This window comes from Equus caballus, unplaced genomic scaffold, assembly GCF_041296265.1.
Source record: "Equus caballus isolate H_3958 breed thoroughbred unplaced genomic scaffold, TB-T2T haplotype2-0000437, whole genome shotgun sequence".
Taxonomy (NCBI): Eukaryota; Metazoa; Chordata; class Mammalia; order Perissodactyla; family Equidae; genus Equus; species Equus caballus.
In genome coordinates this window covers 2,617,726-2,641,587 of record NW_027222394.1, presented here as the reverse complement: position 1 = coordinate 2,641,587, position 23,862 = coordinate 2,617,726, and the positions used below count along the sequence as shown (strand labels likewise).

General features: G+C 39.9%; 1 protein-coding gene across 50 annotated transcripts in view; it reads right to left on the bottom strand.

Annotated features, from left to right (window-relative positions):
* LOC138922993 (ral guanine nucleotide dissociation stimulator-like) overlaps positions 1–16,349 on the bottom strand; it is a 90,368-nt gene extending 74,019 nt beyond the window's left edge. For 10 of the 50 annotated variants that reach the window (XR_011436115.1, XR_011436116.1, XR_011436118.1 and 7 more), the window contains exons 1-4: positions 16,099–16,303; positions 14,965–15,136; positions 14,613–14,817; positions 14,004–14,059 (exon numbers count right to left, since the gene is read on the bottom strand). The gene's annotated coding sequence lies outside the window, so the exon portion shown is untranslated. Of the gene's footprint in view, positions 1–3,892; positions 3,991–14,003; positions 14,060–14,612; positions 14,818–14,964; positions 15,137–16,098 lie in introns of those variants that run through there. The other 40 variants (XR_011436121.1, XR_011436119.1, XR_011436123.1 and 37 more) reach the window with 17 other exon arrangements.
* Between the last annotated feature and the right edge of the window lie 7,513 nt (positions 16,350–23,862).

The following is a 23,862-nucleotide window of genomic DNA, read 5'->3' as shown; positions in this document are numbered from 1 at the left end:
TATAGACTCCCATAAAACATTTAGTTATATCCAGTTTGGGATCAAAATAGATGAAAAAACAACAATTGCAGGTGCATTCAACATTGGACATGAAAAAGAAAACTGGTTTTTTAATAAGATACTTCAAGTGTACACTTTCCGTAGGTGATCAAGACATTTACTCTTTCGTCCATTTTTATGTTTGCTGACTGCCAATCACTCTACTCCTTAATACTTCAAAGGTATTTTTCCCAAAGCTGCCTTTTGTCTTACACTAATGCTTTCCCGGACTCAAGTGAATTTTGAAGGAGACTGAGCTCATCATGATGAAATGGATGTTGACATTCCATAACCATCACTGTAATTATTCCTAATTTGTACTTTGCTTCAAAAACTCTCTTCCCTTGCCCCCTAAAGTCTGTACTTTCAGAATAGCATCTACAGCTTTAATTATACCTGACAATAAACTACTCTCACCACAAAATCTTGTTAATCACGGTGTACGTTACTATCTTCAAGTATCCTGTTTTTTTAAAACTGCATTTATATCAGGTTCCCAAAGAGTTACAATATTAGCAATGAATGTTTTAACTGTTTCTGTAATTACCGTTTGTAATTACTACAAATCAAAGTTGTACAAACTTTGGATTGGAGGCTGGTTGAATTATCTACCAAACTGGGGTGAATGGTCTTTTAATCAACTGTATACTGAACAAATCTACCGAGTAAAAACTGAGATGGAATTTGAGTGACTTGGTGTCCATCGAGAATCAAATCTGATGCTGTAGTGTTAACAAGGGACTTCAGGTCCAGAATGATTCTGTTAATCACACGTCTTCCAAATTAGTCAGTTAATGTTGTGGGTCCTGATGAGACAGGATTTAGGAAGGCAGAGAGCGGCGGGGAATGCTCCTGGTGATAGGATCCTTAGAGCAAAGGACAGAAGACAAAAGGAGAAGGCTGTATTCATGAGAAGTGAGCTGGACCATAAGCGCTATAATTAGAAGCTTATAATGTCACCACACTGCTTTCTGTAATGTAATATTTTTGTTGTCTGTTATTTTCCTTGATTCAGGTTTTGTATTTTTCATGATGTAATAGTGAGATCTAGTCTCATTTTTCTGTGTATTTGGATACATTGAGTAGAGTGCTCTGGCTGAGTAAAGAGTTTCACATATGGGAGACTTGAGAAACAAGAGTGGCAAGGAAAGTTAGGTCAGATTATGAAAATTCTTAAAATGTTTATATTGGACTTAATCCTTCAGAAGTCATTTAGTGTTCTCTTTTCTTTTTTTGTAATTGAGAGCACCATGAGGAAAGGAGTGTTTTTGATGATCTATTTTATTTTATTTCTTTCTCTTTTCTTGGAGGAAGATTGGCCCTGAGCTAACATCCGTGCCCATCTTCCTCCATTTCATCCGTGGCTCGCCTGCCACAGCATGGCCTGATCAGCAGTGTATAGGTCTGTGCCAGAATGGGAACCTACAAACCCCAGGCCGCCAAAGAGGAGCACACAAACTTAACCACTACACCACCGGGCTGGCCCCATTTTTGATGATTTCTAAGGGGTAAAAACTAGGCAGGGAGATTAGGTAAGATGATATAGCAAAAATTCAGGCATTAAGAAATAAGGTTAGACTAGGCTGGCGATGGCGGCCATGGATTGGAAAGGAAGGAAGGATGGATGCAGCATCATAAGGGAAAAATTTGCTTCTTTCCCTTTGTCTTTTCAGCCATTTGGGCTTAACGGTGTTCAGTGCTCCTGATTTATTTCCCTTCCCATTTATATTTTCCTTCTTCCCTCGATAATCTACTTTTGCTTTCCCATTTTTCCCTCTCTTCTCTCCTTTGCTTGCATTCTTATCACCTTCCCTGATAGGACGATGACTGAATCGGGCAGGTAGACATGAAATGGGAGATCTGAGTAGAAACTAACTATAAGATTTACTAATTAGAGTATGTTGCTGCTTAACACATTTTTTTTTAACCTTTCATCTGCAGTTAAAAAGAAGAAAAGAAAGGTGAGGAGGCAAAAAAGGAGTAGAGACGAAAAGGGAGAGACTCATTTATCCATTCATTCAAGAAGTGCTGTGTTTCCAGAGAAAGAGAGAGTGCCAAAGAGATAGAGAAAACACCACACAATAATTTGTGTTATTGTAGTTGTATCATCTATTTCCCCTTCTAACTCAGTTGGGTAAAGTAGAGATGCCAGATGGGAGGCTAAAGACTAAGGTGAGATGGGCAGTCTCCCTCCCTCCCTTATTGCCTGCTGCTTCTCATATCAAAAGATGGAGTCTACATCCCTCCCCCTAGGCCTCAGTGACTGGCTCAACCAATAGGATGCTGTGGAGGTGACTTTCTGGGACTTCTGAGGCTAGGCTGTAAGAAGCCTGGTCTTTTGGAATATATCCTCTTGGGATGCTTTCTTTTGGAACCCAGCCACCACTTTGAGAGATGCCCAAGTCACATGAAGAGGCCACATGCAGGCCCTCCAGTTGGCAGCCCCGAATAAGAGAACAGCCAGCATCCTCAGCAAACACAGAAATGAACCATCTTGACATCCAGCACAATAGAGGCAAAGAGGATTTCAGCCCAAGCTGACATCTGACTGTACTTCCTAGGAGACCCCAAGCAAGAACTGCCCAGCGAATCCCAGCCAATCCACAGAACAATAAGAGACAAGAATAAGTTACTGTTTCAAGCTACTCTACTTTGTTGTGGTTTGTTATACAGCAATAGATAACTTTTTTCATCCTTACACGAGACACAAAGAATATCGAAAGTTTGAAGATTCATGATGCCACCCGGAATGCATGTATATTTTTTACGTATTTTTTTCCTTTTAAAGGTCACTTTCTTATTCATTAGCCTTGAAATTGGAATTTGAATTGACCTTGATCAGAAATCCTAAGAAATGCTTAAGCAAATATTTTAAGCACTATCATATTTTGAGTACTAGTTCAGGATAAAGTGGTATTGATGTGACAAGAATAATGGATGTGTAATTAGAAGATGGAGTTTAAGTCCTAGTTCTGTCATTTATTACTGTGTGGCCTACAACAAGTTATTTAACATTTCTGCTTCCTAGTTTCCAATGCTATAATGTAATCGAAGGTATTTAGTGATGCATGACAAGACACAAACATTCAGTGAATTTCCATTTCTTTCCTTCCTATGAAAGTCCTGTACTCATAAGTGCAACCATATCAGAGCCTATCATACTGCTTCCTAAAACTAAATATTTTTATTATGTATCAAATGTTTCCCTTGATAACTATTGCATAAGCTTCCATAGTGTTGCCTTTACTAGTGTGATCTGCCTCACTTTTCCTGTGGGATAGTTTATTTAATAGATTTTGGGGACTCATCCTGTTGCTGGATTCTTACAAAGACTCTTTTGTGATAACCTTCTTTGGTTTTCAAGGACATGACCCTGTTTCTCGAGTGTGGTTCCCTACTGTAGCATAAATGTTAACAAGTTAAATGCATATCACATAAGAATTTTAATTGTTCATCATATGTTTATGTATTGAAATATAGAGTCGAATTGATATAATTGGTAACATTACCCATTTGCTTTGATTTGAGATGTCAAGTGATTGAAAAAATTTTTAATTCAGAATTGAATTACCTTGCTTATTTGAATTTATCATTTTTGCGTAATTAGGATGAACTAATTTTTTTTTATTAATGTTATGATAGATTACAACCTTGTGAGATTTCAGTTGTACATTTTTGTTAGTCACGTTGTGGGTACACCACTTCCCCCTCTGTGCCCTCCCCCCACCCCCCCTTTTCCCTGGTAACCACCGATCAGATCTCCTTATCAATATACTAACTTCCAACTATGAGTGGAGTCATATAGAGTTAGGATGAACTAATTTAATTTGCAGTTATCCTTAAATGACTTAACTGATGTCTGCTGAGGTTCTCAAGGCCACAGGATTATGGAGTCATGCTGAACATCACTCTGTCTCTTAGGGTTGGAAGTACAAGTGCACCTTGTGAAGCCTGGAGACAGAAGTTACAAGCTTGATTTTTTCTCCATTAATGTTTTTTTTCTGTTTTGTCCCCCTCACCTCACTCTAGGCTGCGTCATGTTTCCCAGAAGGACCACATATTGCATTTGGAGGTGGTCCTCCTTTTCCAACTTTGTTCTGATTTTATGTCATTTTTACTTGGTGTTGAGCTCACATCTCAGTTCTGCAAAGGAAAGCTGGTTATTTATCTGGTAACTTGTGGTTGGAATCCCCAAGAGAGTGCTCTTTATAGAGACTGAGGGTCCTTTAGCAAATATTGCTTTTTGATGATGCATTTTAATAAGCCTTTTAAAAATCTGGATACCAGACTACTGGCTAGGGTACCTGGAAGCAATAATTTTAAAATAGTGCTTTTCAAACTGCAGGTCCTGACCAACTAGTGGATTATGAAATAATTCTAGAGAGTGTGACAAGCACTTAAAAAACAATGAAACAAAATGGAATAGATAATATTAGAGTGTATTACACGTAAAAAGGTAAGAACAGTTTCATAAAATTTTTATATTCCTTTGGTGTGTGTGCGTATATACTGATTTACGATAAAAAATAATTTATAGATTTATTTTGTGAGTTGCCATCAAAAGAATTTGAAAGTCACTGCCATGGATTTAAAGTTATCTGAAACACAGTTTTGTAATATAGCAGTTTGAAATGAAGCCCCAACAATATATGTAACAAATAAAAGCGTAGATAGGTTTTAGCTGCAAATTTTAAAGGGATTGGCAAGTTACTTTTCCTGAGAAGTCTAGCCCTGGGATGACTGGGTATTTTCCAAAGGGCCAGGAACCAGTTATCCCAATAAACGGTAGGGGCCTCAATGCTCTCTCCCTGGGAGGCTCTGAGGTAACGTTCCTCATCTCACTTGTAATGCTGCTGTTGCCTTGCTGCAGTGGCTGTTGGAAGTACTGCGTCTTCCCTAACCAGATCAGAAGGACCCAGTTTTCCCAAAGTCTTGGTCTGCCAGAAAGATGGCATTGCACTTCTCCCCGATTTGTGGGACCTGCACCCAGCTTGGAGAGCTGGAAAACTCCAGCCCTTAACTCCCCTCTTTGCTAGGGAACCACGTTTTCCTTCCCACTGGGTCCTTGGAAGATGGGAAGCAGCAGTAAGGTTACTTGTGTTTTATCCACACCATGTGCGTCTGTGTTTTTGTGTGAAGGCTGACTCATGTGGAGGAAAGTTCTCTGCCTAGAATTATAAAATTAATGCTAATCAGAGTAATGCAGCATGCCACTTCCAATCTGCTAATGAGCTTTGGGGAGAGATGGCACATCTTCCTGCAGCTGATGGATGCCCCTTTTAGAGGATCTACGACATCCTCCCCAGGTCTTCACTCAGCTGGGCTAACACACTTCAGAGCAAAAGAATCCTCAGGGCAGGATGGGACCCCTTGCTTTTTGGTTCTTGTCCCTTGAATTTTCCAAACTTCTCCTCACTTTTCAGTCTACTCTCTCTGCCACTAAAATGGCTGCCTATTAAACTCATCAGTGGAATCTGCCATACTGTGTCACTTAAACTTTTTCCATCTGCTTATGGTTTTTACTTGTTTTTCATAGAAAGCCCTGACCTAAATCTCTACTCTTCTTTTATAATGCTTTCATTTTGACCTTACTACTGCTGAAAGTCAACCAAACTCATTCATCACTGTCCCTCCCCCCAATCTCCATGAACATTATCCTGTTATCCAGGTTTTTAACATCCACTCAAGAGATTGTCAACAAAAATGGACTAAACCTTTACATGGAACTTCTTTACCCCCACATGGGACATTTTCAAGAATAGGAGCTTTCAGATGAATTAGCAATGTAGATAAATTTGTTACCAACACTAGAATCTCATTCTAAAATATTTTCTACAGCTCAAAACATGGCATAAGGCAGATTCCTATTTAAGAGAAAGGGCCTTCTTTTAAGTTGTCTTGAAGATTCTGAGACTGTCCTTACGAGCAGTGCTATGAGAGGATATGAGGCACAATCTCAGTCACCCCAAGAGTTAATTTAAATGGAGAAAGTGAGATGGTTTCCCAAAACATTGGAATTGATTTTTCCCTGAGTCTCTCCATAGTTGTAGATTCTGATAATCACAGAATATAGAGAAGGAAGAAACTTGGTGTTCCTTCTAACTGCCTCATTTCACAAACCAAGAAATTGAGGATCAGAGACATGAGGTCATTAAAGTCATCCAGTTACTTAGTTGCTTACTTCGACTAGGGTGGTTTCAGAAAGGATGCAGAAAAGTACAGGTATTTGAGAGCTAGTTAGGGACTGTATTAATCAACACTGTAATAATCAGCTCTGTGTCCTTGGGTGCTGCGACAGCTGGGGGTCCACTGCTGCAGCTGACAAATAAAGTGTGAGGAAGAAACAAAAACTGAGGGAGTCCATCGCCACTAGACCTGCCTTATAAGAAATGTCAAAAAGAGCTCTCCTGTCTGAAATGAAAAGGCAAAGGATACAAAGCTTTAAACAAGTTGATAAATAGATAAAATCAGAAAACTGCAACTCTGTATCAGAACATGTTAGTAAACAATTATGATGCAAAGGTTAAAGGGAAAGAAAGCATTAAAAATAACATTAACCATTCCAATTTGGTAACAAATTCACAATACAGAAAGAAAGAATTTTGACAACAAAAATAGCAAGGGAAGAAGAAAAGGACAGAACTTGCCTAGTCAAATGAAGCAAAAATGCTATCAGCAGAAAAAGAACTATCTCATCTGTGAGACCTTTTATACAAACCTCATGGTAACCACAAAACAAAAATTAAGGCAGAGTCACGAAACATAAAAAAAGAGGAAACTGAAAAACACATCACCAAAAACCGTCAAGCTGAAATTGTAGTGAGAAACACAAGGAAAAAGAAACAAAGGAAATATAGAGCAACCATAAAACAAAAGATAAAATGGCAATAGTAAGTCCCTATATATCCATAATCATCCTAAATGTAAATGGATTGAATGCACCAATGAAAAGACAGAGAGGCTGGACAGGTTAAGAAAAAGACCCAAAAATGTGCTGCCTCCAGGAGACCCATCTCAGCTCTAAAGAAAAACATAGGCTCAGAGTGAAGGGGTGGAAGATGATACTCCGACCAAATGACAACCAAAAGAAAGTGAGTGTAGCCATAATTCTATCAGACGAAATAGACTGCAAGCCAAAAAAGACAAGAGACAAAGATGGGCATTATATAATGATAAAGGGGATAATCCATCAAGAAGACATAACATTTATTAATATATATGCACCTAACGTAGAAGCACCAAAGTCTATAAAACAACTATTAACAGATCTAAAGGGAGAAACTGACAGCAACACCATAAGAGTAGGGAACTTTAATACCCCACTTACATCAATGGATAGGTCTTCTAGAGAGAAAAATCAACAAAGAAACGTTGATCTTCAATGAAACACTAGACCAGATGAATTGAACAGATACATATATAATATTCAATCCAAAAGCAGCAGGATATACATTTTCTCTCAAGTACACATGAAACATTCTCAAAGATCCACTGTTTGTTGGGAAACAAAACAACTCCCAATAAACTTAAGAAGACTGAAAAGATATCAAGCATCTTTTCCAACCACAATGGTATGAAACTAGAAATCAACCACAAGGAGAAAGCTGGAAAAGTCACAAATATGTGGAGCCTAAACAACGTGCTATTCATTAACTATTGGAACAACAACAAAATTAAAGGAGAAATGGAAAAATATCTGGAGGCAAATGAAAAGGAAGATACAGTGTACCAAAATCTATTGGATACAGCAAAAGCAGTACTAAGAGGGAAGTTCCTAGCAACACAGGCCTACCTTGTGAGACAGGAAAAATCTCAAATAAACAATCTAACAATACATCCAACAGAATCAGAAAAGAAGAAAAATGAAGAGCCCAAAGTCAGGAGAACAAAGGAACTACTAGAAATCAGAGCTGAAATAAATGACATGGAGAGTAAAAAGAAAATAGAAAAGATCAGCGAAACTAAGAGCTAGTTCTTTGAAAATATAAACAAAATTGACAAACCTTTAGGTAGAATAAGACAAAAAGAGAGAAGCCTCAAATAAATAAAATCAGAGAAGAAATCACAAGCAATATAACAGAAATACAAAGGATTACAACAGTATTCTTTATCAATGTTATAAACTACATTAACAAAATGAAGAATAAAAATCACATGATCATCTCAACAGACGCAGAGAAAGAATTTGACAAGATTCACCACATATTTATGATAATAACTCTCAATAAAATAATTATAGAAGGAAAGTACCTCAACATAATAAAGGCCATATATGACAAACCAACAGCTAACATTATACTCAATGGTGTAAACTGATAGCTATCCCTCTAAGAGCAGGAACAAGACAAGGATGCCCACACTCACCCTTCTTAGTCCTAGCCAGAGCAATCAAGTAAGAACAATAAATAAAACATATTCAAACTGGAAAGGAAGAAGTAAAACTGTCACTACTTGTGGATGATGAGATTTTACATATAGAAAACGCTAAAGAATCCATCAAAAAACTAAAAACAAACGAGCAGAAATAAAAAATCAAGAATACAATCCTATTTACAATCACAAAAAGAATTAAGTGGGTAGGAATAAATTTAACCAATGAGGTGAAAGACCTATACACTGAAGACTATAAGACATTGTTGAAAGAAATTAAAGAAGACATAAAGAAATAGAAGGATATTCTGTGCTCATGGATTAGAAGAATCAACATAGTGAAAAAGTCCATGTTACTTAAAGCAATCTGCAGATTCAATGTAATCCCTATCAAAACCCCAATGACATTTTTCACAGAAATAGAAAGAAGAATTCTAAAATTTACTGGAAACAACAAAAGTCCCCAAAGAGCCACAGCACTCCAGAGAAAAAAGAACAAAGGTGGAGGCATCACATTCCCTAATTTCAAAGTATACTACAAAGCTGTATTAATCAAAACAGCACGATACTGGCAGAAAAGCAGACACAGATCAATGGAACAGAATTGATAGCCAAGAAATAAACCCATACATTTAGGAACAGCCAATTTTCAACAAAGGAGCTAAGAACATACAATGGAGAAGGGAAAGTCTCTTCAATAAACACTGTTGGGAAAACGGACAGCCGCACACAAAAGAATGAAAGTAGACCATTATCTTACACCATGCACAAAAATTAACTCAAAATGGATTAAAGACTTGAATGTAATACCTGAAACCATAAAACTCCAAAGAAGAAAACATAGGCAGTAAGCTCTTTGCTATCATTCTTAGCAGTGTCTTTTTGAATATGTCTCCTCAGGAAAGGGAAACAAAAGAAAAAATAAGCTAATGGGACTACATCAAACTAAAAAGCGTCTGTATGGCTAAGGAAACATCAATACAATGAAAAGACAACCTAGCAATTGGAAGAAGATATCTGCAAATCATTTATCCAATAAGGGGTTGCTATCCAAAATATATAAAGAACTCAACAACAAAAGAACAAACTTAGTCAAGAAACGGGCAGAGGATTTGAACAGACATTTTCCCAAAGATATACAGATGGCCAACAGGCACATGAAAAGATGTTCAACATCACTAATTATTAGATAAATACAAATCAAAACCACAATGAGATATCACCTCATGCCCATCAGAATGGCTATTACTAAAAAGACAAGAAATAAGAAGTGTTGGAGAGGGGCCAGTGCCATGGCCGAGTGGTTAAGTTCGTGTGCGCTACTCACTTCAGCAGCCCAGGGTCTTGCCGGTTTGGATCCTGGGCCTGGACACGGCACCACTCATCAAGCCATGCTGAGGTGGCATCCCACACAGCACAGCCAGGATATACAACTAGAATATACAACTATGTACTGGGAGGGTTTTGGGAGAACAAGAAGGAAAAAAAGATAGACAACAGATGTCAGCTCAGGTGCCAATCTTTACAAAGAAAACAGAAGTGTTGGAGAGGATGTGGAGAAAAGGGAGCCCTCATACACTGCTGGTGGGAATGTAAATTGGTGCAGCCACTGTGGAAAATAGTACAGAGATTCCTCAAAAACTTAAAAATAGAATGACCAGGCATGACATCAGCATCACGGCGGAGTGAGCTCTTCCCTTAGACTCTCCTCCCTAAGAAAGAATGAAAAGGACATTCATAAACCAACAGAGGACAGGCACACAACACAAAAGACATCTGAGAGACCCATGCAGCCAAATGCCTGAAGGTGGAGGTGCTGGACCCCCCAGGAGGAAGGAGGAGGAAGTAAGGGGATCTCCTCTCCCTCCCCAGCAATGACCTAGGGCACAGGACCATGCACAGCTCTGAGAAAAGAGGGGCCTGGGGGGAGACTCTGTAGGAATGCCTTCGCTCTCCAAGTTCCCTCACATCCCATAGGAAAGCTCCACAGAGGAGGCTAAGCTATTGTGAGGTTGTCTTCATGAAGCCAGCACGCCAGGAGGACAGACAGCGAGGGCAAACAGAGAACACCCACGGGATGGCACATGCAAAAGAAGTGCCCCTCCCCCTGCTGGGCTCACAAGCTCAGCCAGTCAGCCAGAGCAAGGGACCCCCTCTAGAGTGCCCGTGCGTACATTAGCAAAGCAGCAGCTACAAGCAGGCAATCGCAGATGGGTCCTGTCAGCATAGATTCCAAAGGACAAGCACAGACACCAGGGATCACAGCAGGCTCAGAATACACAGCTCCTGAACCTCCTCCAGTGGTGGCAGGTGGAATCTGCAACCAGATACTATCTATGTGAAGGCACAAACCAACCCCATCAAATACTATGAAGAAATATATTAATAGTCCAGACCAGAAGGAAAATGAAAAGCACCTAGAAATCAATCCTGAAGGCACACAAATTTACAATGTAAACGACAGAGAATTCAAAATAGCTAACATTAAAAAACTCAACGAGTTACAAGAAAATTCAGATAGTTCAATTAAATCAGGAATAAAATTAATAAACAGAGGGAATACTTCACAAAAGAGATTGACCCTACAAAGAGAAACCAATCAGAAATGTTGGAGATGAAAAACACAATGAGATAAAGAAAAATCTGGATACCCTGAATTACAGAGCTGACGTTATGGAAGACGGAATTAGCAATCTGGAGGACCGAAATATAGAAAGGCTTCAGATGGAGGAGGAGAGAGAATTAAGACTAAAAAGAACCGAAGAAATTCTCTGAGAAATATCTGATTCAATTAGGAAATGCAACATAAAAACTACGGGTATTATAGAGGGAGAAGGGAGGGAGAAAGGAGCAGAAAGTCTGTTCAAACCTGGAAAAGGAGCTGGAATTACAAGTAAAAGACGCTAACAGAACTTCTGATTACATCAATGTAAAAAGACCTACTCCAAGGCATAGAGTAGTAAAACTGGCAAAAGTCAGTGACAAAGAAGAAATATTTTTAAAGGCAGCAAGGCAGAAGAAAATAACTTACAAACACCATATCAAACTTTCAGGAGATTTCTCAGCAGAATCTTTACAGGCTACGAGAAGGTAGAATGAGATATTCAAAATTCTGAAAGACAAAAACCTTCCGCTGAGAATACTCTATCCAGGGAAAAATATCCTACAGATATGGTGGAGAAATACAAACTTTCCCACATAAACAAAAGCTGAGGTAGTTCATCGCCACAAGACACCCCAAACAGGAAATGCTCAAGAAGACCTTCATACCTGAAAAAGAAAAAAAAGAGTTCACAAAGCCTTGAGCAAGGAGATAAATAGGCAGCCAAAGTCAGAAAATTGCAGCTCTCTACCAGAACAGGTTAGCAAAAACTTAATTATGACATGAAAGATAAAGGGAAGGAAAACATCAAAAATAACTATAATCTTGTGATTTTAACCACAAAATCACAACACAAAACAGAATGTGTTATGACCAACAAATCAGAGGAAGAGGAAAGGGATGGAACTGGCTTAGACCAAGGAAATAAGAGGCTATCAGAAAATGGTATATCTTATCTACGAGATTTTTTATACAAACCTGATGGTAACCACTAAACAAATAATCAGAACAGAGACACAAATGATACAGAAAAAAAGAAAACTGAGGGGCTGTCCCAGTGGCATAATGGTTAAGTTCACGTGCTCTGCTTCAGCCACCCAGGGTTTGCAGCTTCAGGTCCCAGGCACAGACCTATGCATCTCTCATCAAGCCCTGCTGTGCTGGCATCCCACATACAAAAAACAGAGGAAGATTGCCACAGATGTTAGCTCAGCAACAATCTTCCTCAAGCTAAAAAAGAGGAAGATTGCTTACAGGTGTTAGCTCAGGGCCAGTCTTCCTCACACACAAAAAAGAGAAAACTGAGAAAACCATCATAGAGAACTACCAAACTGAACTGGCAGTCCAAAATACACAAGACAAGAAACAAGGGAAATACAGAGCTGCAAAACAAGTGATAAAATGGCAGCGTTAAGCCCTTATATATAAATAATCACTCTAAATGTAAATGGATTGAATTATCCAATCAAAAGACAGAGTGGTGGGATGGATTGAAAAACAAGACTCATCAATATGCTGACTCCAGGAAACACTCTTAGCTCTAAAGACAAACACAGGCTCAGAGTGAAGGGACGGAAGATGATACTCTAAGCTAATGGCAAACAAAAGAAAGCAGTTATTGCAATACTTATATCAGACACAGTAGACCTCAAGATAAAAAAGGCAATGAGAGACAAAGAGGGGCAGTATATAATGGTAAAAGGGACACTCCAACAAGAAGACATAACACTTATAAATATACGTGTACCCAACAAAGGAGTACCAAAGTACATAAAGCAACTATTAACAGACCTAAAAAGAGATATTAACAACAACATAATAATAGCAGGGGGCCCCAACAGTCTACTTACATCGATGGATAGATCATCCAGACAGAAAGTTAACAAGGAAATAGTGGAATTAAATGGAAAACTAGACGAGATGGACTATATAATAGATATATATGGAACATTCTGTCCAAAAATAGCAGAATACACATTCTTCTCAAGTGCACATGGAGCATTCTAAGGACAGACCATATGTTTCGAAACAAGATAGGCCTCAATAAATTTAAGAAGATTGAAATCACATCAAGCATCTTTTCTGACCAAAATGCTATGAGACTAGAAATCAGCTACAGGAAAAAAGCTGGGAAAGTGACAAATATGTGGACACTAAACAACATGCTACTGAACAACCAATGGATCATTGAAGAAATTAAAAGAGAAATCAAAAAATATCTGGAGACAAATGAAAATGAAAATACACCATACCAATTCATATGGGATGCAGAAAAAGTTGTCCTATGAGGGAAATTCATAGCAATACAGGCCCAGCTTAAAAAAACAAGAAAGATCTAAAATAAGCAATCTTAAAATACAGTTAGAAAATGGAGAACCAACAAAGCCCAAAGTCAGCCGAAGGAGGGAAATAATAAAAATCAGAGCAGAAATAAATGAAATTGAAACCAAAAAAGAAAAAAGAACAGTAGAAAAGATCAGTGAAACAAAGCGCTGGTTCTTTGAGAAGATATGCAAAATTGACAAACCCTTAGCCTGACTCTCTAAGAAAAAAAGAAAGAAGGCTCAAATAAATAAAATTAGAAATGAAAGAGGAGAAATTACAACAGATACCACAGAAATATAAAGGATTATAAGAGAATACTATGAAAAACTATATAGCAACAAACTGGACAATCCAGAAGAAACAGATAAATTCTAAGACTCATACAACTTCCCAAAACTGAATCAAGAAGAAACAGAGAATCTGAATAGCCCAATCACAAGTAAAGAGATTGAAACAGGTAGCTTAGTGGGAAACTACTTACCCTGACAAGGTTACCCACTCAAAGCTAACAGCCAACATCACAATTAATAGTAAAACACGCTATATTTTTCCTCAAGACTGACTTGATTTCTACTATTTCAACTTCTCCTTTTCCTTTAATGCATGGATCCTGCTAAACCTTATAAATCCATTACAATATAAAGTGGGGAATGAATAAAGAGCTCACCTGAGGGATGTTCACTCTCTGTGGCTCCTGGGCGAGTACAGAGGACTGTGGTTCAGCTGAGGGGACAGAAAGAAGACAGGGGTCCTGAGATTTAGCTGTCTTACAGCTCTTAGATTCACCTCCTCAAATCTCAGCACCCCAGTTGGGGATCATCCTCCCCATAGGCACAGGGCCCTCTGGGCCTTGAAAAGGCACAAGAAGGATCATGGACAGGCAGCAACACCTGTCTTTGTGTGATTCTGAAATGACCATGGAGCTGAAATCTGCAGTTTTTTACTGAGTGAACATAAACTTTACTCGATTGATTTAACAATAACGCATGCGTCCTTCTGGATAACAGAAAGAAATAAAAACAACCGATCAGTTGAATTAAAGTACGCCAAACGACAAGACACTATTCCTTCATTAAAGTTAACTTAGCAGAAAAATGCTCAGTATGCATCATTTATCTATTTTTCTCAGTAATATTATTCAACCCCTGGTATACACAATCCACGGAAAGCCTAGTAAAAGAGATGGGAGGATTTAAGGCAGGAATTTGTAATTGTTCATTTCAGCTGGGAAGTATTTCTCAAAAGGCCCTTTCGATAGATGCTTTTGGTAACTTACCTGTGAGAGAGTGAACTGTCACAAACTGCGTTTCCCTGGACAAGTCACTGAAATTTTCAGGCCCAATGTCTTTAAATCTTTCAAAAGAGTTAGAAGTAGGTGACCTTGGAAAACTCTTCACAGATCATCATTCTTGGATCCTGTGACATCAGGATAACGTCACTAATGTCACATGTGGTGGTGGACATGTGTGACAGCAGCGCATCTGTAAATAGCGGGGGCCATTTAAGGGGACTGGAGACAGAACTTCCTCCCTCTGCCTGGTTGTCCCTTACCCCCAGACCTTGCCCTCACGGCTCTCCAACAAAGCAGCCTTTCCTGAGCAGCCTGCCCCTGGGCCACCCCAGCTCACCTGTACTTCCCAGGGACGGCCCAAATGCCCCACTGTCACACAGTGTGGTGGCTCCTGAAGGTGGCATCATCATCAAGTCTGGTTCATTCTGGGCAGGAGGATCAAGACCTGCTTCTGATCTTGCAAATCTAGCATCTGCTCCTTTCTGGGCTCTTGTCTCTGCTCTGAAGCTCTGGAGAGAGGTCTAAGGTCAGAGGGGCGCTCTCTTCCAGGTAAGACTCCCTCACAGAGGCCCCCTGCTTCCTGCCTCACAAGGGCTGGTTTGTTTCAAGGCAACTGGGACATGGATCTGAGAAATAAATTCATCTTAGGGGCAAAAAGGCTGACTCTTAGAATTCATTATAACGTCAGACTTCAAGGACAGAAAGCCTGACAATGCAGAGGGGGCCAGGCACCTCTGTCTGACCCAAGGGACCTGAAGAGACACTAGAAATCCCAGGATACATGTGACACATGGTGGGATTCCATCCACATCCTTTCCTTTACATCCCTGGGGACGCAGGGACAGGCCATGTTCCTAAGTGCTGTGAAGGCTGTAATGCCAGTCTTGGGCAGGTGTGACATCAGACAAAGCCTGAGACTGAAGCCAAGCACACCTGCCCTCGAATCCAAATTCCCTGGCTGGGAGCTCCTGACTCGAGCACATCGGGCCACCGACCCGAGCCTCGGTTTCTGGTGAAGTGGTTGTCAGGGTACATTAAACTATCCAGTAAAAAAACAAAGCGTCCTCTAACTATAACAGCAGTTGTCACTTACTTAAGGCTTCCTACCTGGCACTTGTCTAAAATAGTGATCTATGTTTCCAAACGTCGCCGTGAAACAATCATTATTAATATTTATAGATGAGAACCCTGACTCTCGCCCAGGTTCCTTCTGTCGCCCCTGCTAACAGGTGACAGAGCTGGCACTGACCGGGCCTGTAGTGCTCCAGAGCTCGGGCTCCACCGCAGACCCACGGTCACCGTCCGCCTGATAAACGCACTCCTCCCTCCCGCACCCACCGCCGCCGACATGGGCTTCTCTCCGGTCGGGCTGCAGGCGGGCTGGTCACACGATCCTCGGGCATCCCGGACCGCCCCGAACACCTGCGCCCCCCGGCAGCCCGAGGGTCGGGGTCTCCCCCATCGGCCTTACCCGCTCTGACGGCCCGCCCGGGTTTATACACCGCCGCGGGGGGCGACGAGGTCCCAGACACTTCCTGCTCCCATCCCCAAGCACAGGCACACCCTTCCCAGCTAGTCCCTCGCCCTCGGTGCGCACCCTGCATTTTCCGAGCACACCCCAAAGTTCCCCAACGGTTCTCTGGAGTCCTGAGAAGACAAACGAGGAGGCTACGGCTGCACATGCGCAGAAGGAGCGTGGCGTCCCCTTCCCGGAGTCCAGGCGGTGAACCTCACCTATTTAAAACTACATTTCCCATAGGCCTCCGCGTCTACATTTCAAGTCACTTTTGGCCTTTCCGCGAAAGCGGGAGGACGGTGTTCTTAAATCTCTCCTGCCCAGGGTCCTCCGAGCCTGAAGAGGTTAAGGGTTAAGCCTGAACTCTGCTGTCAAATGCAAAGGGTAGTCCGCTATTGGCTCCCGATTAAAATAGCATTTTTTTCATAAGTCATTTGGAGGTAATTGGGGAAATTTGAATACGGATTGGATATGGAAAATATTAAAATATTACTTAGATGGTGTGAAAAAAATTTGGAGTTAGGTAGGAAAATTGACTTTGTAAAAAGAAAAAGACATGACGACTGAAGTAGTTAAATTATATAGCTGTAAAATTATAATTTTACAATTTTTCAACCTGGGACCTCCACCCTGTTCCTTTACAGCCGCCGGACCCACCAACCCCTGAGCCCCATCCTGGCGCGCCTGGGGCCCAGTGTGCAGATTCTACTGAGGGTCTGCACAGGTGCTCCAGGGGTGGATGTTTATAGGAAATCTGTTGGGTCTTCTACATTAACATTGATTCTTGCTGAATTCTCTTATTGTTTCATAAATTTTTATGTTAAATATCTTGGATTTCCATGCACATAACGACAAGTTTGCTTGCTTTTTGCTGACGTTTATAATTCTTTGTCATTCTTTACCAAATTACAGATAAAAGCACAAGAATGCTGGTTAAACTATATTAAATCAATCATAATAGACTTTAACATAAAGATCACGAAGGAGAGAAAGTGGTCACACATATGTCGTTTAACAAACATTTATTGAAAACTGACTGTACAATCGACATCATTCTAGGTGCTGGGATAGCAACATCAAATAAAAGAGAGTAAATTCCCTACCCCCATGGAGTTTATGATCAGGCTTGTTGTGGGGCCTATTAGTCAGGGTCCCCTGAAGAAACAGGTGTCAGTTGTCAAGAAACCATGGGACACTTGAGGAGAGTCTAATAAATAGGGCTCTAAAAATGTGGGTAGGGTTAGTGAAGCATCCTGTAACTAGTGTTGGTAGAGAGTTATCATCACCCCCAGGGCTGTAGTGAGAGTAGGTGACATTATCAGAACTTAGCACAAAAGGCCACCCTTATGAGAGCTGTGGTCTTAGGAAGAGAAACATTGTGAATGCCCATTACATGGCTCAGCACGGAGAGCCAAAGGAATAAATACCCAACACCTCACTTGTTCTCTTCCCTCTGATATCCTATCCTCCGTTAAGCATTTATAAACCCCATTCAATACCTATTCTTAGAATTCCATCCGCATGTGTCTCTTCTAGACCTTTTGGTCACCAATTTTCCAGTCTTATTCTTGTTTAGCCCCCTACTACCTGTCAACTCACTGAGCTACTGGACATAAATCAGTATAAATCGAAACTCAAGTACATGTCAGTTCTTCACAAAGTGAACTAAATATACCTCCTTAAACTCTACCCACTGGGAAGATTTTTTTTTTCACCACACATTTCAGAACCACCCCTAAGTGAGACTGTAATCGTAGCAGCCATAATTTCCAATGATGCCACCATACACTGTAAACCCAGTTTGAAGGAGAGTTGATGGGTATGTGGCCACAGGTCTCCCTTGGGGACTTTTGGGGAATGTTTATTTGTATATTCTTGTGACCAAGTTATGAGGAATTTTGTCAAAGGGACCCAGCCTTCCCTTTAGTCAAAGCCTCCTGTCTATAAAGTAGGATATATCAAGGATTTAGAAAGAGAATCTAAATCCCTGTTGTGGTGATTTGTGTTCGTTTTCTGCCCACAAGATCCAGAATTTCACATGTATATAGATATATATCTCAAGAAGCATCTTAGTAGAATACCCATCTATTTCATTTCAATGAACTTCATGACCAAAGAGCCACCACCACTGATCCCTTCACATCACCACAAAAGATGGCTGCACATGAGAAACACTCTAAGAGTTTCAAAAAACATTTGTCAGTATCCCATTAGAGAAAATACATATTTCATTGCTTTGAAATGCAACATGGGCTGCTCCTGAGTCCACAGGGAGTATACTCATATTGATTAATTTGAGCCTATCCAAACATAATTCATCCTTCCTAATCTAATATGGTAAGGATCCACCCCCTTATGTGCTACCTAGTTTCTGCTTTATTGGGCAAGATCTTGAGTTCCTTTTGTGTTTTTGGTTTTTTAATTTCTGGATTTCTTGCAATTTTACTCTGAACATAGCTGGTTTTTTATTCCTATTATGGGCCTGGAGCCAGTAAGGAAGTTCGGACAGGGCCTGAGGATAGTGTGTATCTCCTTCAGGGGTAACTTATACTAGGATCACCCCTTAGGATTTGGAGAGAGAGAGAGAAGTGAGACAGACACTGTCAGAATTCAGTTACTCTTCACTTCTTTTTCTAAGCTCCTCAAAGCAGTGACTTTTAGTATACCTTAAAGGCCTTAAAATTGCAGAGTGTGTGGCAGGTACAACAAACTTGAACTGTCTAATAAGCCTCAAAGCTGTGCAGAGGCAAGTGTACACCTGCCAGGCAAAGTGCACAGAGTTTAGAACATCTGTTCTGACCAAGTAGTAGTATATGTTTGACCATATCCTTCTCCTCTGATAATAACTTTGGGCTTCCTAGATGCTCGGTAAATCCATGTAAGTGAAGGAATACAATTTCTTCACCTTAATCTTGACCTCACACTGATCCATCCTCGCAGTAATTGGGGGAGGTGTACTTACCTGGCATTCACCCTCATATGGCTAGTGATCATTTTATAAAATATTGAGGAACATAATGTCCCTCTTGAAGATATTCTTGTATTCAAACCTTATCTGAGTGAGTAATTGAGGCAATCTATTGAGAGCCCCAGTATATTGGATCACTTTTCAAACTGTTCAGACACCTCCATCTGGGAACTGTTTCTCTCTACACCTGTCAATATTAGATTAGTTTTATCTTTTTAGGGTTTCATGCAAAAGGAATCATACAGTGTATTTTTGTGTGGCTTTTTTTTCACTCAGGATAATGATTTTGAGATTCATCCTATAGTTGAATACCAGCAATGAAGGAACAGCCTCACACAGGGAGAAACAACTGCTTATGAAATCAAGGGAGACTCATTGTGCCCAATGAGTTCAGCTATATGTGAATCCAAATACATGTAATCATTCCAATTTCCAGGTTCCTAGACTTTCCCAGTAAATGTCCCAAATCTCATGTAATACACCTCCTCAAATTGTGGATCTAATAGTTATTGTAATTGTTTGAAGAAATAATGTCCAAAACTTCCCAAAGTTGATGAAACAATGTTAATTTACACATCCAAGAAGCTTACTGAACTCCAAGTAGGATAAATACAAAGATATAGTTTTACCTAGACACATCATAGTCAAACTGTTGGAAGCCACACACAAAGAGAAAATCTTAAGAAAGAGAAAAACAACTGAACATGTACAGGAGAGCATCAACATAAATAATATCTAACTGCTCATCAGAGAAAATAGACCCTAGAAGGCAGTGAAATGGCATATTCAAAATACTGAAAGAAAAAATGGTAACGAAGAATTTTTTTATCCAGCAAGACTATCCACTAATTATAAAGGTGAAATAAGGACATTCTTAAATTTAAAAGGACTGGAAGAATTTCTTGATATCAGAACTGAATTGTGAGAAATACTAAAGGAAATTCTTTGGGCTGGAAGAAAATGACATCAGACAGTACCTCGAATCAGCTGGAAGAAATTAAGAGAGCCAGAAGTAATAAATTTCTGGGTTTTAAAAAAAAGAATCTATAAATATATTTTCTCATTTCTTCTGTTAAATTCTTTAAAAGACATGAGATTGTACAAAGAAATAACTGTAACATTCTAGTATTGGTTTTGTAACATATATAGATATAATATATATAAAAACAAGAGCACAAGAGGGGAAAGTAACAGAGTTACATTGGAGGAAACATTCTATATTTCATAGGAATTAAGTTAATATTCGTTTGAAATAGACCATAGTCAGTTAAAATGCATATTGGAATCCCTACCACAGACACTAGGAAAATAGCTCAAAAACAGTAAAAAATATTCAATAGAGGAATTAAAATGATATACTGAAAGATTTATTTAGCACAAAAGAAGTTAATAAAGGAAGGACAGAGAACAAAAAAGCCTGAAGACAAAGAAAACAAATAGCAAAATGGCAAATGTAACTCTGATCCTATCAATAACTGCACTAAATGTGAATGGTCTAAAAAAAACAATTAGAAGACAGAGATTGGGAAAATGAATAATAAAGCAAGATCCAACTATACGTGATCTACAAAAGACACATCTTAGATTCAAAGACAAACAGAAGTTGAAGCTAGAAGGATGGAAAAGACACATCACACAAATAGTTACCAAAAGATTGCTGGAGGGTTGTGTTAATACTGGACAATGTAGATTTTAAAACAAGAAATATTATTAGAAGCAAAGAGGGACATATCCAAATGACAAAATGTCATTAAATCAGAAAGATATAAAAATTATCAATGCTTACAAATGTAACAACAGAGCTTCAAGATACGTGAAGTAAAATTTGACGGAAATGAAAGGAGAAAGAGACAATTCAACAATACTTGGAAATTTCAACTGCCTCCTGTCCATAATGGATTAAAAAGAGGAAAGACAATCAGCAAGGTTATACAAGACTTGAAGAGCACTATCAACCAAATTAAATTAAGTGACGTGTATAGATCACTGCACTCAATGACTACAAAACACACATTCTTTTCAATACCACATGGAACATGCTCCAGGATAGACCGTGTACTCAGCCATAAAATAAATTCAACAGATTTAGCAAGAATGAAATTATATAAAATATGTTCTCCAACCACAATGGAATGTGAGCTATCAAGAATGGAATATATCTGGGATATCCACAAACATTTGGAACTTAAATGACACCCATCTGAATAACATATGAGTCAAAGAATAAATTGGGAACAAAATTTGAAAGTACTTTGAAGTGAATGAAAATTTAAAAAATAGAATATCAAAGTCTATGGGATGTGCCTAAAGCAGTACTTAGAGAGAAATTTAGAGTATTAAACACCTATAGTGGAAGAGAGGAAAGTCTCAAATCAATAATTTAAGTTCCTACCCTAAGAAAGGAAAGAAAGGAAAATAAACCAAACTGAAAACAAGCAAAAGAAAGGAAATACAAAAGATTAGAACACGTCTGTGAAATACAAAACACAAACATCAATAAAACCAGAAATTGGCTGTTTACCACATAAAGTTGACAATCCCTTAGCTAGCATCCCCAAGGAAGAGAGAAGATAGAATTTACCAAAATCAGAAATTAGAAAGGGACACCCACAGAGAAATTAAAGGATTATAAGAGAATATTATGAACAACTTTATGCCACAAATTAGACAATTTATAAGATATTGGCAAATTCTTAGATCCAAATTTCCAAAACTGACTCAAAGAGAAATAGAAAATCTCCATAGATCTGTAACAAACAAGAAAGTTAAATTACTAATTAAAACCCTTTCAGGGAAGAAAAGCCCAGATTCAGATGACTCAACTGGTGAATTCCATTGACTATTAATGGAGAAAATAATCCCAATCTCCCACCATCTATTTCAGAAAATATTAGAAGGAGAGAGCTGGTCTCACATCATTCTATTAGGCCAGAGTCACCTTAATTTCAATGGCAAGTGAAGACATCACATGCAAAGACAAGACCACTATCCCTCATGAATATAAATGAAAAATCCTTAACGATGTGTTAGTGAGTGATGTCACCAAGATGGGGGAGTAGGAGATGTTAGCCTCTGTCCTCCCAGAAAGATCAACAATTAGACTGCTACCTACCCATGATCAAAAAGAGTTCTGGGAGAGCTCTAAAGCCCTCTTAAGAAACTTTAGCAACATAGCGGAACAAAAAATGTGAGAATAACCACACATAAAGAGAAAGAAGAACAGCTTCATTTTGCCTGCATCACCCCGTCCTTTAAGCTGGCATTACTCAGTGCTAAGAGGGAACTCCTCAGCTAGAAAGAGCTCTCCTTTCAGGGAAAGAGAGAGCAGAGTGAACGACCGGCGTCCCAGCCTTTCAGGGCACACAGGAAGTACCCACTTTGGTTTCCCCCCACCCAGAGACTGGCAAAGCAGAAAGATATAGAGATGGCTAGGGACAGGGAAGAAGAGCAGGGTTTACCAATATCGGGCACACAGCAGTAAAGACCACAGCTGTGTGACCTGTTCTATAGATAACCCCAACGTGGAAGGGCAAGGGGAACAGTGCACTAAGAGAGATACACAGCTCTGTGGGAGCAGGGGAGGAGAAGTCTCTGAACACGTTCCAGGAAAGGGGTCACCTTCCATGCCAAGATGAACTTTGCATGAATAAAGATTTAAGTGAGGACAGACTGAGAAGAGTGAAGAGGGGAATGGGGTGTGGACCAAATTTCATCCACCTGCAATTTTACCTACTCAAATTTTATCTACCACGGCAAGAAGTTAGTGTCTAATATTTTAAAATTACTTTTAAATACAAGTATTCGTACTAGTTATATAAATGGAGGTAAACACAAGAACAGCTATGATAGAAATGGCTCAAGTGGTTTCCATGGGGAATGGAACTGGGGGGATAGAAAGGACTGGGGTTGTGAGGTTGGGGAGGGCCTGTCACGGTCCTTTATAAAGCCTTCAGTACTATTTGATTTTAAAGGCACAAGTATGGATTCCTTAGATAAATATTAATTTTTAAGTGAGCTTTAAAGAATGAGTAAGGTTTCTACAAGGAGAAACTTGTAGTTTCTCAGTTTACTTTTCCTGCCACTCTAGTGCCTACGACCACAGGGCGTGGGAAAGCCCTGGCCCCGGCTTCAGAGTGGCTGTGGCTTCACGGGAACATGGATGATCTGTCCCTGTGGTACCACAGCATCACGTCTGCCTGCGATCCTGCTCTAAACCAGCAGCCTCTGATACTGCCAGAATCCCAGCATCATCCCCGCTGGCAGTTCTTCGTGCCAGGCCCCACCCACTGGACCAGACTCCTGAAATGCTGAAATGGACCTGAATCCCTACTTTCTCCATCCCTAGTTCAGCCTCTTCTTTTTATACGTGGCCCACGTCAGCCTCTGGACAGCATCCACGATGCACTGATGGTCTCCCACCAGAACTCATTTGTACATTTCTGCCTGTTCCTCCTTCACCCGCTCTCTTCCTGCAGAATGGCTTGGCTGCTCCTTGGAGCTCATGCAGGATCGATGTATCACTTAGAGCAGCTCTAAGGAAACATCTGGTGAGGAGGAAACAGGACTCACTCCAGGCAATTACCAGACGTAGGAGGTACTGCCGATTTCCACAACCAAATAATGCACTGCACCAAGCTCCAAGGCAGGAAAGGGCAGAGATCCTAGAGCCAGGCTGCTGAGGTTGGAATCCCTATAATACCACTTACCAGCTGTGTGATTTGGGGCTCTTGATTGAACCTCTCTCTGTCTCA